Genomic DNA, 13,871 nt, shown 5'->3' on the forward strand with positions numbered 1-13,871 from the left:
ATCCTTCTTCCTCGCCATGATTTCACAGACCTCCACTTACTCCATTGTGCTGAGAAACAAAAAATAAAAGAAACACAATCGCCTTGTCCTCTTTCTCATCTTAATAAGCAGCTCCAAGTTTGATAATTACACGTTCAGCCCGCCGCATGAGTTTCTATGCAGTGTTCACATCAAGGAGAAAGCCATTGACTCCGCTGTTGAGGGGAGCAACTATTAGGAATGACTGACAACTGTCCCCCTCCCCCTTTGGTCGTGGAGGCTGTAAAAGTGAGAACAGCGCCGATCAATTCTGTCTCCTCGTTAGGGAGTGTGTCCCTGAACACCACCATGTAACTATCGGAACAGCCAGCGGACCACATACGTTGCAAGGCCCATAATCCATTCCATAACCTATCGCCATGTGCTGCCGATTAATGGGGTTTCTGCGGAGCAAGCGCCGAGGAGACGGCCAGACTGAGGGTTTTCTTCTGTGGCGGAAGCCAATCTGTTTAGGATTAGGGGAATAACTGGTGTGGCTGACACCGATGCATCCAACATGCAGGGCTAAGGAGGAGAGAAGGGAAGAGGAGAGAGAAAAGAGGAAGAAGTGCAGTGAATGTGTTGACAGGGAGTTGATTGTGTTTTGGCAGGGGTCTGGTCATTGGTGGTGGTTTGAATCTATAACTGGTGACTGTCTTGGGAGTCCAAAATCTGAGAGGCATCTGTGGTTGTTTAGTCCACTGCACTTCATTTATAGAAAGCATCTTCATTCCTGTAAGAAATTATGTTATATTAATTTATATTTTGGCTGATTATTGCAACTTCCAGTTATTCATAACAGTTTTGGAGTATCATCTTATCCGAGATCATCAAAATAAAGGAAACACTGTTCTCCTGTCTTCTGTTTCCAGACTGTTTGAAGCAGAGACATACCTTATCTGACTCCTCCACACAGAGAGGCCTTCTTTTGTGAACCAGTGGCCCACTCAGCCATTATGATGGCAATCTTGATGATTAAAGACCCGTGGAGCAAACTGGGCTACCTGTTGCCATGATGTCATGTCTAGTCTAGAGCCACTGCAATGATTAAGATTTAAGGCCATTAGAGAACTTTACTGGATGCTGTTTGTGGAAAAATATCAATTAGCACTTGGCTACAAAAAAGCAGTTTATGTTTTGGATCTAATGTTCTGGCTCTTAGTGAATATTTAGGGGCACATATAGGTGCAAATGCTTTTTTTCTTTCTTTTGGGATAGCTAATGTATAAGAAACAGCTGTTTCTTGAAACCACACTTTTGTATCCAGACTTGACGCAACCAATTATCACTCTTGGATTAAAAGAATCAGCTCTTCAGCTCTTGGCTCTTGGGGTAGTGGTGGATGTCTGGGTTTGGATTAAATAGCAAAGTGCCATATTAATCTAACAGTAGAGAGTTACAATTAGTTTGAGAAATTGGGTACATCTGAATTTATGAAGACTATATTTCAACCATTTCCCAATAAAGTTTGCTGCCATTGCTGTCAAATTGATTGAAAACAGTAGTTACATAAAACATGTTTTATGAAACTCTACGTGGAGCAGCTCTAAGACAACTACTGTTGAAGCTGCATTAATGCATATTTTTATGTTAACAACGGAAGAAGTGTTTACCTGTCTGTCTGCTTATAGTGCAAATAAACCGAGAATGTTCCCCTTCCATCTAAGCAGCATTTTAAAGTATTTTAGCTCATTGCAGATGCAGCCTGCAGCTTTACTGTTTTGGTTACAATCTCACAGCTTCCATCAACCACATTTCCTGCTGTAGCAGGAGGCTGTTTCAACACAAATGCCCAGATAGACTGACAAAGTCAGTTACCAGCTGATGAGCACAGTGCTGCATTTAGCAGAGAAAGAGTCAGGCATAAAAGGCAGATATTGCCCTCACGGATAGGTGGTGACCAAAACAGAGCTACAAGGAGAGTAAATACTGGACTAGACTTAAACGCAGTTCTAAATTAATGTTGCTCTCTAACTGCTGGATAGATAAACAGGTAACATTGATAACCTGTTTGCCATTTCAACTTAATAAAGTGAAAATATATGCCAGTGCTTTAACATAAAATTATTTCTACTCTGCATTAATAGATTATTAATAGTGACCACAGGTATCACTGGCATAATCTTTATCCCTATGGAGATTCTATTGAAAGAAATGTCTTAATATTAGGTCATGAGGTGTTGAAAAGCTGTCAAAGAACCTTGGAATCTAGAGAGCAATATTAGGTGAGGCAGTCAGTCCAGAAAGCATAAAGCACACAACAATGCTAACTTGTTCATTTGTCTTCACTTCCTCGTAGTGCATCATGCAGATTATTGGCCACTATTAGTTACGATGCTTAATATATACAACTTTTTGTTATTTGTTTGGAAATATAAATGGATGCACAAGGTTAAAAACTGAGGGTGAGTCAAACAGGCCAACACTCTTTAAAGAGGTGAGAGGTGACTCAAAGTGAAAAGTAGAGCGAGGAGGTTTAAGAGAAGATGCAGAGCAAACAACCATTTAGTAGAAAGGTTTTTACAGGTGTGTAGACACACACACACGCTGCTCTTTATGTGCAGAAACCCCTGTGATAAGTTATTGCTTGTTTCCTCACCTCACTGCACAGTCATATGGGTTCATAGGACCTGCTCAGCCCTCCTCTGCCCTCTATGATCACAGTTTGCCACAGCTTCACCTCCACCTCTGCAAACCACAGTGAGGGGCATCCATATGTATGGGTGAACTGACAAACATAATACGGAAGGAATTATTTTTCTTTCCTCCTCTGTCTTTATTTTATTCATTCACCATACATCTTCCTCTCACCCTCTCTCTTTTCCTCCCTCCCTCGTCCTCCTCTTCAACCTTCTCACAGGTGGCTGAGCCCCAGCCTCACGCACATGGAAGCGGGCTCTTCTCATCGCCCGGGGCCTCGGCCTCTGAAGCACTCCTCTGGGAGATTCCACCAGAGACCCAGGCTCGCAATGCAAATTTACAGCCACACTCGAAGTGAAAAATCTGAGAGACTGTGGCCCTTGGAACATTTTTTTTCACACAAGAGACACACGCAGTATGTAACACAGATACCTACGCACGCAACTTAGACACCCAACAAAGCACTCGCCTTCTCCTCCTTCGTCCTCCGTCCTCCCTTAGGGCAGTGTTGTTTTTGGCTTGGGCTGGGACATATGTCACTGGGGAGCATGTGTAGTGCCTGGTTAATTAGGGCTACCTCAAAGCACGCATAAAAACGGAGGCGATATTTATTAGGCAGCATTTTAGCTGCTTGTCATGAGTGCGTGTCGACGCTGTAAAACAAAGTTTGAATGAGTGAGTCAGAAAATGTTCTGTAACTAACCATCGCTACCCCGCTGCTCACGGAGAGATTGACATTTCAAGCTTCTTTGCTTCAATTCATAAATACATCCTGGTGCCGTGCTCCGTATACACTCTCACGGAAGATGTATCCCTCTCCCAGTAGTATTTATTTGTTGTAATCAAGCGGACAGAGCGATGTTTGTCCCCTAGTGCTTGCTGTACATGTCTCCTCTTGCAGCAGAGGTACAACACTGTTACACACCAGAAGCGTCTGTTAATGTGTGATAATTTACGATGTCCATTTTGAGGTGGTCATGTAAAAGCAGACTTGTTTAATTTTGTACTGAAAGCTAATAAATCCCTGATGTAGTGTGAGTTAGTGTTACTGTAACTGTGATGAAAATTAGTAACACGCAGTCAGTGTTGATACACTTCAGAAGTGAAAAGAAATTTAGTATCAATGTGTGCTGAAATGATATATTCATACTCACTTCTTCAGAAGGGTAAGAGTGTGCGGTTGGCAACAGTATAGACAGGTTTCCTGTTTACAGTCCAGGATGTGCACACAGCAGAGGGGTGGAAAAACATTGCCACAATGCCATGATTGCTTATATATGGACATTTTCAGTATATAAAAGTAAATCAACTCTCTGGAATCTTGTAAAATTACTGTTCAGCTAAAATCTTCATGTGGCACAGATCCTCCCTTCTCCTTCCACTTTTTTTTTTAACTATGCTAAACACTGATAGTCATCTGTTGGTTCCAGCTAATGTTATCTAACATGAGACATGGAATTCCAGGGAGCTAGTAGTAGTGAAAATCTTAGTTGAGACTACACAAACTACAAAAAGCTCTTGCAAGTAGTAAGAATCACCTGGGTGTATCCCACTACCCATTAACTGTTAATGGGTAGCACAGATTGAAAGCACAGAATACCCTAACATGCTGGGTGCTATGCCATTATTCTGAAACCGTAAAATAACTGAAAACCTTTTTTTCTTAGCTAAATACCTGGTTCATGTAAATGACCAGAGCCATCACACTTTGAGGATGATGACGGCTATTCAGAAATTTACAGTATGGGTGAAGTCACAGAGACTACGTCCATTTTTAATTATACAGTCTACGGGAATCAACAACCTGCGTAAGTTTCCAACGTACATATTTATTTTAACCCAAACCATGATCTTTTCTTAAACCTAACCAAACTGAGACCCTTTCACAACGGTAACCACATATTTGTTATTGTTACTATGACAACAAAGGTCAATTGACTTTGTCCTTCCCGCACGTCCAAAACTCCAGGGAGGGTGTGTATTTTTTGGCTTTTGGAGCAGTGGGCTTTTGTTAACGGGATCGGACAAATGGGCTTTCGGTCCATTGGGACATTTTTCGAATTATGGGGGTCTCGGAATAATGGGTCGTTGTTGTTCGTATTAGACGTCTAGAGTGTGTATAGGCAAAGCTAACCTATAAGAAACTCCTTTCACACCTTTTAGACAATTACAAATGCATGAAACAGGGTTGAACGGAACATGTCCCAAAAAAAACCCCTCCAAGATCCACTATTTTGATGGAAATGTTTCCTTTTCATTCTCTTTTTTATTGTTTTTTTAGCTGATGTAAAACCCAAGAGTATTTTTTAATTTTCTTTCCTTCTAAAGTGGAATTCCAGAAAGAAGTAGTCCATCTGAGGAAAAACAAACATCCGCCACTTTTTTCAGACCCTTCAATGTGACATTGATGCAGCCTGTCACGCACAAACTCTTTGTCACCTGTTTGTCTTCCTCCAGTGAACACAAAGACTATTGTTTTTGGTTGTGTTTGGAGTATTTTGGCCACTTCACACCTGTCATTCACATCTATCCCAGCCTGTACATTCAGCAGCGTGAAGGGAGGGTCATTTTTTTCTTCTGTGAACTGCTCTCATTTTCCCAGTGAATGGACAAATATGTGATTGTCCAATTTATACAAAAGACCAACTACCTAATAATTGTTCCCACAAAGACAGATTCATGGACAGCCACAGATGTGTCCTTCCCATGAATGACTTTGACGTTAAGCTGAGAGTAGATTGTTGTACTAAATGCAGTCATATCATAGCTGAATTGTTTGTTTTTTTCCCACTATATTGCATGTCTACAAAAGCTCCTATAACACTGTAGTGTGACCTGGTTGATTCAAGGGTTTTGGTTTCATGATTCTTGGCCTGGAGGAGAGTGGGTTGTGGTTAGGAGTGAGGGTGCCAACAGAGGCCATGTGATAGGCATTACCTCAGAGCGAGGGTCCATGGAGATGATTACACGTTAAGAGCTTTTTAATGCTCATTAACACTTATGGCTCCTCTCAGGCCTGGGATTAGATCCTACTTCTCCCTTTTGCTGACATGAAGCTGTACCAGGAATATAGGGGATTAAAACAGTGCACAAAAAAAAAAAAAGTGTTATATTTAAATGGAATTCTTCAGAAATTCCTCTGAGGTTTTGATACATTAGTAAGTGTTTGTATCATTCTGACACACCTGAGTGCCACAATATCTAGATATTATCCAGACCCTCTTAAGCCTCCATAAACATTGAGTTAGTATGCTGCTACTGGCATTTATATAAAACCACTTAAATACTCAACACACATTACATTGCACATTAAGCACAATTTTTCACAGAAAGACTGAAAGCAGAGCTTTCCCTAAGAGCTGTAAACATGTTTTTTTGTAACATTATACTCAAGTTTACCACATATTTTCCAAAGTTTTAAGCAGAAGATGGAGATGCATCATGGACATGTGGTTCCGGTCATTTCTCTGCAAATTACAATAGTCTGTTGTTACCAGGATTAGAGGAAAATATCAAACTTGCTGAGTGTTGTTAGGGACATGCAGTAATTGTTAATACAGTACTGTCGTAATATACTTACTAATAATACGGTATTTTCCACCTTGCGTGCATGCATAAATGCGATTATGGTGGGAGCAGCATGATCACCTACTAGAATTAAACATAGTTCTATTACACTATTTAAAATTATTACTCTGTCTCATAATTTTATGAGCCACCATTCAACGTTTTTCTCCAGTTTTCTCCATTCCATTTTAACTTCATACCTCCTTGGCTCTGGTAATTTAGCATAAAAAAATAATTAATGATGGCCACATGCTTCACTGAAGAAACATTAGAAAGATGGAAAGAAAGCTCTATGCTTGTCACTAACTCTAACAGGGAGTTGTTGAAATTAAAGACATAATTTCTGGTAGACGTGTTACATATATAAATATGATTCTTCATGCCATTCTCCTTGCTAAAACCTCCGTTTTACAGCAGTAGCCTTGTTGGTTTTTCTAGTGGCATGATTTGGCCTTCACAGATTGGTTTTAGGATACAAAATGAGGCCAGTAAATTCTGCCAGGCCGTAAGAACTTGAGACTTAGGTCTTCACCAAACCATAGCACTGACCCAGACGCTAATCACGGGTTGCTAAACCAAGTCATGATAGCTGGTGTATTTATGAATGTGCAAAATCAACAGGGAGACTAAGTGAAAATAGTTGGTTACCATCTACTTCCTTTGCCTCATTTTTATTATCCGACACAGAGATTCATTTTGTCAGCTGTCAGTGATGCCTTATGTTTGATGGCGTATCAGGTGTAGCTTATGACGCATCACTCATGTTACTTGATACCTGAAATAAGACAGAGCTCAGAGTATTCTCAATTAATTTGATAGCAGGAGATTCTTTAAAACCACAAAGATATCCAACTTAAAGAAAACAGTTTAACATTTTAGAAAGTTAGCTTTTTTACTTTCATTCCAAGAGAAAGATTAGAAGACTGATATCAGACTGTCTTGTCTTTCTGTTAGGTGTGGAGTTGGTGTTAGATCGTGTTTACCTAGCTTTGCATAAAGTCTGGAAGCGGGAGAAACAGCAAGACTCTGTCCCTCTAAAGGTCTCTTATTTACATAATGTATCTTGTTTGTTTTATTCTTTACATACCATCTTTACATAAGCAACAATTTTTAGTTTGTCATTTTTGGGGGCGAGTCACATGTTTGAGCTATTTCTTAACAAAACTGTAGTTTATGTATAATTAAGATACATTTAGGCATTTCTGGCTATAGCATAGGTGGACAGATCCTCTCGGTCAGCACAGGTTTCGGTCTCTGTTGGGGCTGTCATTTATTATGACAATGACTTGGCTGCAGTGAGTAAAAAGATGATAGATGATAATGACAAAAATCCAGGATCATTCTTAGTTTGTGTAAGGGTGTTGTTAACTAAGCCACACTAGTTCTTGCAGTACCCACGCTATTTCCCTTCCCCGTCTGCTTTTTGCTTTAGCATGCTAGTAAAGTTTGCCACCGCACTGTAATGAAGTAACGTTTAGCATTTGTTGATAGAACGTAACTCTGCCATGAAACCACAAATTGTCCTTCTTACATTGTATTTTCAGGTTAACATTTAGTAGCATCTATTAGCAGGATTGGAAAATAATATGCATAACTATGATCACCTTTAAACAAGAATCACTGTGCTTTTGGATTATTTTTGGGGAAGAAGCGAGGGAGTTGCAATCTGCAATTACACCGCTAGGTGCCACTAAATCCTACAGACTGGACCTTTAAATAAATAAAAATGACAAATTAATCACATGATATAGATAAATGAACAACAATTCAATAACAAATTTGTAAACTGAATTCATTATAATAAATGATATGAAAGTGGGTCAATAAACCCAGGGTGGTTCATTTACCACCCTGACTTTGAAGATGTGAAAGAGTTTAGCTGGTAATCCTTTACTACAGGTAGTACATAATGACTGTAAACACCACAACATTTCTGTGTTAAAGTACACATTTATTATGGTGTTGACAGAGCACAATACAAGTAACACTATTATGATACTAGGGTATCAAACATAATCTGCAGCATTAACAATCATTTTAAATTGGAAAATTTAAAAAAATCACAATACATGGCCACAGTACAATCCTCACAGTTGTCCTCACACTATTGTGTCATGAAACTAATGTGTAGTCAGAATAACACACATGGACAGTGGCTGTAGTAATTAGGATACTATTCATTTCTTTTGTGGGTTTATTATGTCTTTACCAGGAATAATGGCTTGACTATTCATATCACACTTACCATCCCCACATCCTGGTGTTTAACGTTACATTACATACTGTGCTATGTGCATAAGGAAAAAGTTCATTATTTTAAGACCGTTAAAGCATAAATACGGTTATATCTACAATTATGCAATATAACAATAGCAGTGTTTACCAAACAAACAGTACAATCCTGACAACATGGCGGTGTAAACTAAATGATTGTCAGTTCTACAAAAACACGGCTTGATATAAACTTCACATTCCTTCTACTACTTCACTACATGTTCAAGCACTTCATGAGCCTCATGTCAATGCTATTAGATGAAAGCCGTTGGGCCTAATAAGTCTAGAATTCTAGTTTATCTGAGTTCAATCTCCTCCAGGGGTCACACAAGGTCAGATCATTTACATACTGTAACAGCTTCTTCCTACTTTGTATATGAGAGGAGTCTACCCAGTTGACGGGTCCAATTTAGGGTCTAAAGTGCAGTTGAAATCACCTGCTATAAGAGCCTTCCCTGGAAGAGAAGCAATTAATAAAAAATACATTTTCAAAGAATTTGGGATTGTCATCGTTTGGGGCATATACATTAATCATGTTTCTTTTCATTTATCAATGTATCCTGGAAAATCAGGTACCTACCCCCTATGTCATGGATGACGTCCACTTTAAAGGGTATCGATAGTAGGAGGCTGATATTACTTGCCCTGGCCATCTCCTTTTTATCTTTATCACTTCATCTGACAGTAAATGGGTTTCTAACTAACAATTTGATATGTTTAACCCTACGGAGTACTTGCTTCATTTTAGACAACTTCAAACCTCTAACATTCCAGGATGTAAACTTCAAGTTTAGATTAGAAGACAAAATAAAATCAAGTATGAACATTTTCAACCAGGCCATATATGTAATAGGAAGGAATGATGTAAACTGTAATCTCATTCTTAAAACAATTGGATTGTATGTCGTTATCCCACATTACAAAATAAAATGTACATTTATAACCCCTAAACTAGTCCCAGCACTGTCTCCCCAAACAAGACGGTGTACCTTCCCTGGTAACATTAAGAGCGAGCTGGACGCCCAACTGATCCACTAACAATGAGGAACAGTTATGAACTGACGAGTCACACAATAAACAAACCGCCCAACTCAATCTGCTTAATGCAATAAGCGAACAAAATATACGATATATGTAAATGCGTATCTGTCTGGTGTGTGGGATTAAAACCACATCAGCGTATAGTGACAATCAGGTGCAGCCTAAGAAAGCATTGTTACAGCGTGCATAAGACATACAGTACCTTTTCTTAGTAGGTGAAAAACAAAGTTCAAGTTGAATGTTCAAGTTGAATGTTCAAGTCGTCTGCTGCCGTTGAAAAGTCCAGTCACTGACAGAGGTCATCCCAGTGTAATCCAGCCTGGTAGGTTTCCAGTTCTTTGATAAACTACTCCACACCTGCAGGGTCAGCAAACACGCGATGTTTCCCTTTGTGGAGCAGCCTGAGTTTAGCAGGGTAAATGATACCGTAGTCTATCTTCAGGTCCCGTAGTCGTTTCACATCATCGAATCGCTTTCTTTTCTTGTGCAGCTCAGTGGAGATGTCATGTTGCCTTTCTTTCTGGCCACCTGCATGACTTGGATCTTGTCTTGGAAGTTTAAAAACTTCATTATCATGACTCGCAGAGCAGAGGATTGTGGCGCACCTGGTAGTCTATGAGCTCTTTTGATAATCAGCAGGGCAGGAAAGGTCTCGGGTCCCAGGACGTCAGGTAGCCACTTTTCCAGAAAAGCAGTTGCATTGCCCTTTTCAACTTTCTCCTGAAGATTCACTAGTCTGAGATTTGAATGACGGCTCCTGTTTTTCCAGGTCATCCACCTTACAGGTGAGCTCAGACACCTGCTTCTCCAGTATCGTGATTCTGGTTCTCTCACCAAAAAGCCATTATGCTGCGGTTAGTAGCCTCTGATAGACAGGGCAGAGAAAGACCCTATTGTGGTCAGATGGCCCTAGAGGTGGGAGTGGGGATGCAGTATAGGCATCTTTGACAGTTCATAACAGATGTCTAACCCTCAAGTTCCACCAGATTTTAAGCAGAGAAACACACAGTTTAGTTTCCTTTTTAAAGATGCCCCCCTTGTGAGACACCCTCAGTGGGCTTTGAAGACATGCAAATCATGGAGCTATACCATGACACGGACGCAAAGTTATAAAGCTGTGCCTGGTGGAAGTAAGAGTTAGGTAAAGTTTTTTTTTTTTTCTGATACTGGTGCTAAAACGATACTTTTGAAATGGTAGCTCAGCATTTTAAGGTAGCTACTAGATAGTGGTAGGCTACCTTCTGCCAGAGCAATGTAGAAAGAGTTGCTGTAATGTTAACTAGCAATGGCACATTGTGGTGATGCCTGTTTTGCCTGTTACGGCCACACCACATAGCAACTATTTCAGTAGCTGGCTCTGGTAGTGGGTTTTGGTACCCAACTGATGTCTAAGGTCTTATTTTTCCTGGTAGGGCAGTCAACATACTGATAGTATGTGCACAGTTATTAAAATCCCCAAAGTTAAACTTGGGCTGACTGTGGGAGGTTAAATATAATCTCTGGTGTGTTATTACAATTTGCCTTGTGAATGGGTGAATGAGAAGATGAGGAACATTTGAAAAAACTCCCTGGGCAGATGAAAAGGTGGAAGAGAGACACAGCAGCTCAGTGCCAGGGCTACACATGTGCTCTCTCACCACAGTTTCCTGACACCACTCATTCCTGATAAGGAGACAAACGCTGCCCCCAAAAGTTTACCGGTGATGTTGGGACAGTCCGGATATATGTGATTAAGTAACAGTAAGAATTCTCTGCTGTATCGGGTTTCACAGGCTATGCTGCCAGCAACATAGCCATTGATGTGTACTTGGGTTAGTGTAGTAAAAGTTTAAAATAATTGGAAACGTTCAATTATGCACCATAAAATGAAATCCAACAATGCAGCAGGGCAGCCACAGGTTGGGTACCAAATTATTAGTTGTATTTTTGGGTGCAAAAAGCTCTACAACTGATTACCCATCTGAAGAAATTATTATTCCTAAACTTACTGACATGATTTACATGACATGGTTAGGTTTGTTACAGATTCATAATCTTTTGATAAACATTTAGTTGATTGCCTGTCCAACTTGATTTTACTGTAATAGGCAGACACACTCTGAGCTATCTGACATGGCTATTTCTTGCAGTGTGCCGACGCTCTCCATCAATCTCCCCCTTTGACTGATGTTTACCAAGAGAATAAGGCAGGATTCATTGCAACTATTGAGTCTCCTCCTGTTTGTCTCAAGAGGCACACACTAGATCTTCTTGACCTAGATATCCCACCATACTGTAGCTGCCAGTGGAAGAGGCAATAGAACTGATGTCCTGTCTGGATTATGTCAAGAAAGCTCAGATGAGATATATACTTAAATTTAGTTTTAAGATCATTTCTGACAGAGAGCTTACGTTTGATTCATAAAAGATACTGAGCATTAAAAACCTTGCTTAAGCAGGTTCTAAGAAGCGCATTTGTAACTTGCACACCTGTGTTCTATAAATCTAACAATGCTTTCACACGTGAGTGTTTAGAATAGATTGTTATTGTCAAAATCACCTTTGGTCTCACCAGATCAGATATAACGTACATCAATATGGCATATCTCATAATCACATTACAACAGTTAAAAGAACATACACAGTGTACAACATGCCTTCTGCGCAGAAGATAAGTGCAGTTTGTTCTTGAAGTTTATTGCACTACACTGTAAACTGTTTCTCATTTATTTTATAATAAAAAAAATCTAACTGTAAATAAATAAAATTACTGCTTATTTAAAGTAAATTTCCCTTTTTTTCCAACATAAAAAGACATTGAACTGAAAATACAGCTGTAAATACTCATTTTTTGCAATATTTATTGTTTATTTAATATATTAAACAGTTAATTTTAAGTTTAATACTGTTAATACATTTCTAAAATTATGTAAAATCTGTGTCAATTGACAGTGTTTGTTAATTGACAGATATTTTGTAAAATTATGGGTGTTTTCACAACAAAAATGTTGAATAAATGTTTTTTATCAATGTATAAGCATTAGTAAACCGTCAAAATACAGTTATCACTGAGAGCAATAATTGCTGTAATTTCACAGATAATGACTTTTATTACAGTTCTATAACTTTTAACATTCACATTAAAATAATAACAATCCAATAATAACAGCTTAACTATCAAATTGTTAGGTTAGAAACCCATTTACTGTCAGCATGAAGTGGATAAAGATAAAAAGGAGGATGGGCCGGGCAGTAATATCAAGCTCCTTCCTTACTATCGCAACCCTTTTAAAGTGGACGTCATCCATGACAATAGGGGCGTAGGTACCTTGATTTTCCAGGATACATTGGATAAATGAAAAGAAACATTGTTGAATGTATATGCCCCAAAACGATGACAATCCCAAATCTTTTGAAAATGTATTTTTTATTAATTGGCTTCTCTCCCAGGGGAAGGTCTTATTAGCAGGTGATTTCAAACTGCCACTTTAGACCCTAAATTTGGAACCCGTCAAACTGGGTAGACTCCTCTCATATACAAAGTAGGAAGAAAGCTGTTACAGTATGTTAATGGATTCTGCACCTTGTGTGACACCCTGGGAGGAGAGTTTGAACTCAGATAAACTTAGAATTCTTAGACTTATTTTAGGCCCAACGGCTTACATCTAATAGCATTGACGGATGAGGCTCATTGAAGTGCTTGCAACATGTAAGTGGAAGTAGTAGAAGGAATGTGAAAGTTTTATATCAAGCGTGTTTTTGTAGAATCTGACATCATTTAGGTTTACACCGGCCATGTTGTCAGCGATTGCTTACTGTTGTTTGGGTAAAAACACTTGCATTGTTATATTGGCATAATTTGTAGATTATAACGCGCATATTTATTGCTTTTAAACGGTTCTTAAAATAATGAACTTTTTCCTTTATGCACATGAGTCACGTTATGTAATGTAACGTTAAACACCAGGATGTGGGGATTGGTAAGCTGTGCTGATTCATGAATTAGTCAAAGCCCCCATTATTCCTGGTAAAGACATAATAAACCCACCAAAAGAATTGAATAGGTATCCTATTACTACAGCCACTGTGCCATGTGGTTATCTGACTACACATTAGCTTTTCATTGACACAAATAGTCTGTGGAGGACAACTGGTGGGATTGCTACTGTGGCCATTTTATTGGTTGATTTTTTTAAATTTTCCAATTTAAAATGATTTTTAATGCCCTTGCAGGGGATTTATCGGTTTGATAACCCCTAGTATCATAATAGTGTTACTTGTTTGTCTCTGTCAACACCATAATTAAATGGTGTCTTTAACACAGAAATGTTGCTTGGGGTGGTTTACAACGT

The sequence above is a fragment of the Morone saxatilis genome, unplaced genomic scaffold (genome assembly GCF_004916995.1).
Source record: "Morone saxatilis isolate NCDOM2014 unplaced genomic scaffold, NCSU_SB_2.0 Contig9, whole genome shotgun sequence".
NCBI classification, from domain to species: Eukaryota; Metazoa; Chordata; class Actinopteri; family Moronidae; genus Morone; species Morone saxatilis.